Consider the following 6413-nt stretch of genomic DNA (forward strand, 5'->3'; position numbering starts at 1 on the left):
CCAGTACAATATTCTAAACTACTATTCGTCATTGCGCCTAGTTTCACACTTGATTAAAAGAAAGTTTACCTCCAACCAACTTTTGCTTCTTCGCCGAAAATTTAAAGAACGCTTACGTCATTAATTTTTTTTTTTCGAGAAAAATACTTTGGGGAATCCCGATTCACACAATCCCCAAATATAATCCATTTTTTCCTATGAGACTCAACGAAGGTCGCTTCCAAGGTCTGGGACGTTTGGGACCCAGCTGCGGATAAGGGTGCATTTATAGATTTTACCGGTAGCTAGCTGATGCGAACGGATTTCAACCATTTCAACACACGAATTGCTGCAGCCAATGAACTTGATGGGCTGGCACGGCTCGAGAGAGAGAGAAAGAAGAGGAAAGAGATTACATCTGTTTTAAAGGGCACCTCACCATGTCTAGCCATATTGAGCTGACAAGTTCAGAGCATACAATGCGTGATAACGATCGTGTCTGCAAAGTATTACATCGCTGCGTGCCGCGAAAAGACTTGAAATTTCAAACCGAACGCCGTTTTTCCTTCTCCTCGCGGCCGCCGCGCTCCAAGTCCAAGGATGACGTACACGTGCTAGTGCGCCTACGTACATGTGTTTGCTGTGACGTCGCTCGTGGTGACACGTGACTTCGTGAATTATTCACGGCAACATCTGTTATTTGTGTAATATATAGTCACGCTACTGTATATATGACAAACGCTATTAAGTTTTATATAATGGAAGCAGAGAGTTGTTGTTCTGAGTGGCTGCGGAACATACCCACAGTGGGGGAATGGCCATGAATCGGGTGTTGAATTAGGTGCATAAAAACAAGAGAGCTAACAATTTAACGTTGGAGCGAAAAAGTAAACGTTTTGTGTGTGGAGAAAATAATAATCAGAAGAAAACCTCCGTCCTGTCGTTTGCGTTCTGTGTCCACGTCTATAGTGCGCCGTTGATCTCCTCAAGTAATAATTGACTTCCATGCGAGATTGCCTAAACGGAGATTTGTATTGTCGTGTCGGTCCTCATTCTGTTGAATTGCCTATGGAGCACCAAAATACCCATTCGCACATTCTCGCCGTATTCACTGACCATAACGCTGTCTTCTGGCCCTTAGCTCTGAAATAGCCCATGGGCTGGCTTGGTCATTGAGCTTTGAGGCTCCAAAGGTATTCGTATTCCGTGGTTTGCAACTCTTGGCGCCAGAGCCACGACCCTGATAGTTTGTGGCATTATCTGGCAACTCTGGCCATTCTGATACCGACTACACTGCTTAGGTTTTCTCTGTATTGCAGCTCCTCCGATTCGCCAACGAGCAACGTCCTGACGCTTCCACCGCCGTAATCTTAATCGCTAAAGTCCCGATTTACTTCTTGTCATTCCTAAACACCTCCGCCCATTCTTTCTAAGGGTGCTTCACGACGTAGTTGCTGCTGGGTATCTCGGCGTGTCTCGTACTTATAAGCGACTACGCCACCGCTCTTCCTGACCAGGATTTGCTCATTCCGTATGCGTCGATAGGTCCTCCCCGCTTGTGAACTTTGAGACTAGGGGTAGCGTTTAGGCAAGGAATCCATTCGTGCCATATGGATGAGTACGTCCGGGAGTAGAAGTGAAAGATAATGGGTTTATTTTACATTATTTACAATATTGAAGCAAAGTCGTCAGATTCTAGTCAGAGCTCACACATGTCTGCAGACGTCAGGACCGGTCAGCGCGTCTCACGGCACCAAAGGTTCGCTTTTAAAACGCCATTCTTCCCTAGATTCCTACACAGGGAATTCGATGACCTTGTTGCAGCCAATTAAAGGGGTCGTGCAGTTCACAGAACTGTACGTCTGGCTCTAATCCCAACCTTCGAAGCAAGGACGACGCAGTCTGGAAACAGATTTGGTGCGCACTCCTTCCGCCACACAGTTCATGTTCCCTCCACGAAAGTTGTGGACTGGGTTCCTCGTTCTCCGTGACGGCCATCTTGTAAGGGTCAGGAGATTACTCTTCACGCTCGTTACCGCTTCCACGGACAGTGGCGGATGCAGTCGCTTCCAAGTGAGCCGCCTGTTTGCCGGTCACAGTGGGTGTCGGGCCCCATCGCCATGTAGGCGGGCGCTGATGAAGGGGGCTGCCTCGGGCGAAGCACCCAAAGAATGCGAACTGCCGATTTGGGGCGCAACGGTGTCAAGTGAGAGAAAAAGGATGCATAGAAAGGCAGGGAGATTAACCAAAAGTAGTTTCGGATGGCTACCCTGTTCGGGGGGAAGGACTCGGGCGATCAAAAGAGAAAGACAGCGGAAGCGGGGAGAGACAGAGAGAAGTACAGACGAGCACAATCAAACCACGTACGCCACAGAACGGCAGGAGGGCGGCATTCTTAAAGTCTATCGCGGAGGCCCGTATACCGCATGAATCTTAGCAGCCCGAATAAAGCCACCGGCGTGGAGGTTCTGTGGCAGCACTGGCCGAGGGCATTTAGTACTAATAGTGGTCGATTGTCCGAGTGGTCCAGCATTCTACACATCACTTGCCTCTCGGCAATATAGCGTCGGCAGACACAGATAATGTGTGCGAGCGTGCATCCCAGCTGCATGTGCCACCAGGCACGTACCCAGGATTTTCTTTGGGGGGAGGGGCGGGGCAACCCAAGGTAACTTTTCTATGTAAATGAGGGGCGAGAGGTATCATTACTAGTACAAATGTGAATAATGCCCACCATTCGCCATAAAGACGCGTAAACCCGCAAAAGAGAAATGAAATAAGGTGCATCTTACAGGTACGCCTGTGAATTACACTTCTCCTTAACTTGGCAAAGAAGGAACCACATCAAATGGACTCGCGCATGAAAGAAGCACAGCAAGAACACTGCCAAGAACAAGTAAATAAGCGAAAGTGCAAAATTAAAATTTCTAGTAGCGTTCTTGGAATTAGCCCTGGAAAAATTATACATATACATATATTTGCGGAACAATCGCAGTTCTTTTGGATTCCTCGTTTACTGCTCTATCAAGTGCAAAAACCGACTCGTATTGTTCTTTAGGAAGTTGCGTAACGATGCATGGTCGCCAGTCCCGTACTGCTGCGTAGAATGTAGGACGCTGCGGTTCTAGACGTACTGCGCCCACGGCGGAAGGTTAGAACAACACTCACATTAGCACAGAAGAGAAGTGGCTATGCCAGGCGGCTCGACTGATAACGGTAGAAGCGTCATTCAAAACACACAGAATTATTCTCCACTTCCGGCGGCGTTTTCCCTGCTCCCTTCTTAAATAAAAAAGATGTTGATCCATAAATATTTTCACAATCAAGAGTTAAATTTGTTAATTTTCTCTTTTCCTTCCTGTTTGGCTGTTGTCTCGGCCCTCTCCCTGAGTAGATCACTTAATTTCTCAAGTCCTTGCGACTCTTGTTTCCAGTTGCCAATTTTGCACGAAAAGTGCTGTACAATTAGGGAAAAGCCAGACGAGGTAACGGGTGACAGTCATATTGCTTACGGGTTTAACGGTTATTGCAGGGTTTGATGATGGACGCTGTTTTCGTTACTTTTATTTTCCACCTTACATAACCCATATCGCGGTTACATGATTCCGATGATCTGCCAGCGTCGCGGTGAGCCGTCACTCGAAGAAATAATTAAGCAAAAGGAAAAGTTAAACGCAATTGACGTTTTCTCCAGCCGTAACTCGTTCCACGTACATACAGACCAGCCGACTACAAACTGAATCCCTTTCCTGGTCCCTGGATCAGTCTAAACAAAGAAGGTTGAACTAACGAAGCGACAGCACTGCGCGTGGTCGTTGAATAGACGGTGACAACTGAATACACCTCTAGTTAATCGCGCGGGCACCGAATCGAGGAGAAAACTGGCCTCCACACCCCAGGAGATGCGTATAACTACCGCCATCCAAAAGGAGTGAGAAAGAGGCAGAACAATGTTGGCCGCCGAATAGCTGTCAAGTCTCAAGATTGATTTGGCGTCGCTTCATGTGTGTCAGGAGTGGTGGCGTGGGCGGGGAGGGGGGTATGTTGTTTAATTTCGTGTGGAGCTACCCCCCCCCCCCCCCCACACACACACACACCACCTGGGTACGCGCCTGTGTGTCACACGTGGAGCTGTTGGTCATTCCAATAAGGAAGGCATAATGGTTTGTAAATGCGACGCCTAGCCACGTAGAGACAGTGCAGAACGGTCTGTTCACGTCGTAGTAATCCAGGAGGTAGATGTGTCTGTATATCTAGAGACAACGAACACAAATGACACATGGTGAAAACATTCGAGTCCCACACAGGCAACGTCCATTCACGGGACATCAATGAATGGTAGCCCAGTCCCAGCGTCTGGTCGAAAGACATTGACCACTTTTTTGTGCAGATCGGGTGGCTTCGTCGGCGTGGTCATTTCCGCTGTCGTTGCAGTGTCGTGGAAGCAATTGAAAGATTACGTTGTGCCCCTTGTCATGGCTTGTCATTGGGGCTGTGGTGCACTGAAGGGCTGCCTTGGAATCACACACACACACACACACACACACACACACACACACACACACACACACACACACACACACACACACGCGCACGCGCACGCACACGCGCACACACACAGACACACACACAGACACACACACACGCGCACACACACGCGCGCGCGCGCGCACACGCGCACACACACACACACACACACACAGACACACACACGCGCACACACACGCGCGCGCGCGCGCACACGCGCACACACACACACACACAGACACACACACACGCGCACACGCGCACACACACACACACACACACACACACGCGCGCGCGCGCGCGCGCACACACGGCTGCGCGAAATGTGCAGACTACCATCGTTCAGACAGCAAAGCTCATGGTCACAGGCAATGTTCGCAAGAAGCCGTCCAGGATGCCCGCTGGTTACCTGCCGCCGCTATACATATCCCAGCCGAGCCTTTCCGTAACGCCGGTTTAGACCTCATTGGCCCGTTTCCGTTATTCATACCGGGGAACTTATGCGTTGCTGTCACGGCGGACTACACGACCCGCTACGTTATTTATTAAACGTGCTCTTCCAACCGGTTGCGCAAGGGATGTGGCGTACTTTCTGTTACGCAACGCTCTATTGATACATGGTGCGCCACGTCGAGTATAGTCACAGAACCTGGCCTTTGTCCAAGGTCATTGATGAGATAATGAGTGTCTGCTGTACCCAGCATTATATTGCCACCTCCTACCATACACAAACCAATGGTCTCGCCCAATGTTCGCATCGAAGGTATACGTATATGGTCTCGAAATGCGTTTCACCTGACTACTACGATTGGTACCTTTTCTCTACCTTACAATACCTTCGCTTACAACTCTTCCAATCTCTACACTGCTGGCTATTCCCCGTTCTACCCCTTGTATGGCCGTGAACCTATGTCACCTACAGACAGCTTGTTTCCGTCCGCTACGATTTCAGTCAGCGAATATGCCCTCAATGCAATAACCCCTGCTGACTACGCCAGGAAACTTGGATGCAATCGCCTGCAAGTGTCTCGCACACAGAAGCGGCGCTACGACCTTGGTGACAGAGGTTTTCGCCCTGCTGCCCCGTGTTGCTTTGGTCGCCATCCCGCAACGTTGGCTTTTGTCAGAAGCCGGTCTCCTTTTACACTTGCCCATACCGCGTGCTTCGCCAAGTGATTGATGTTGTTTACTAAGTCATCCCACGCAGGCCCACTACTTCCTCCTCTACGACAACCAATGACATCGTCTGCGTCGCCAGGCTCAAGGTACACAACTCTCCGCATGCCACAGGTATTTAGCGGCACCGAGACGGCGCTAATGGCCACCGAGGGTAGAGTTGTGACGTGAGAGATGCTGAAGAGTGCGACGGCAGGGCGCCTCCGGGCTTTGGACGCGAGGCATTTTCAACCTTGCTTTCTGGCGAATCAATTGTTATATACACATAGCAAGACGGCTCTTCCTCAGTGTTTCTTTGCTTGTAACATTTAATAATAAGAAAAGAACAAATGAAATACAGCAAATAAAACAAACAGAACTATAGATTTAGCAAAAAAATCAAGAAAGGATATGGTCGGAACTTGGCACGGAAGCTGCATATAACTCAAAATAAAGGTCTGAATGCTGGGCAAACACTTTCGTCCCCGTGCCCAGTAGCCGAGGCACTAAAGATCATTTTAAACATTTTCGTCACCTTGGACTTGATACGCACGGAGTATTTGTCTTGCGTCTTCTGTGCTCTGGTGACAGGAATTCGAATCTCCGCGTACTATCTTGGTTGGCTTTATTGAAATTATCAGTATAGCAGGAGATTAGAATTTATGTCGCTATCCTGGCTGGCTTTACTGAAGTCATCAGAATACCTCTGCTCTTCCCTTTTCCCGCTCTCCAAGTGTAGGGTAGCCAACCGG

This window comes from Dermacentor andersoni, chromosome 8, assembly GCF_023375885.2.
Source record: "Dermacentor andersoni chromosome 8, qqDerAnde1_hic_scaffold, whole genome shotgun sequence".
Lineage (NCBI taxonomy): Eukaryota > Metazoa > Arthropoda > Arachnida > Ixodida > Ixodidae > Dermacentor > Dermacentor andersoni.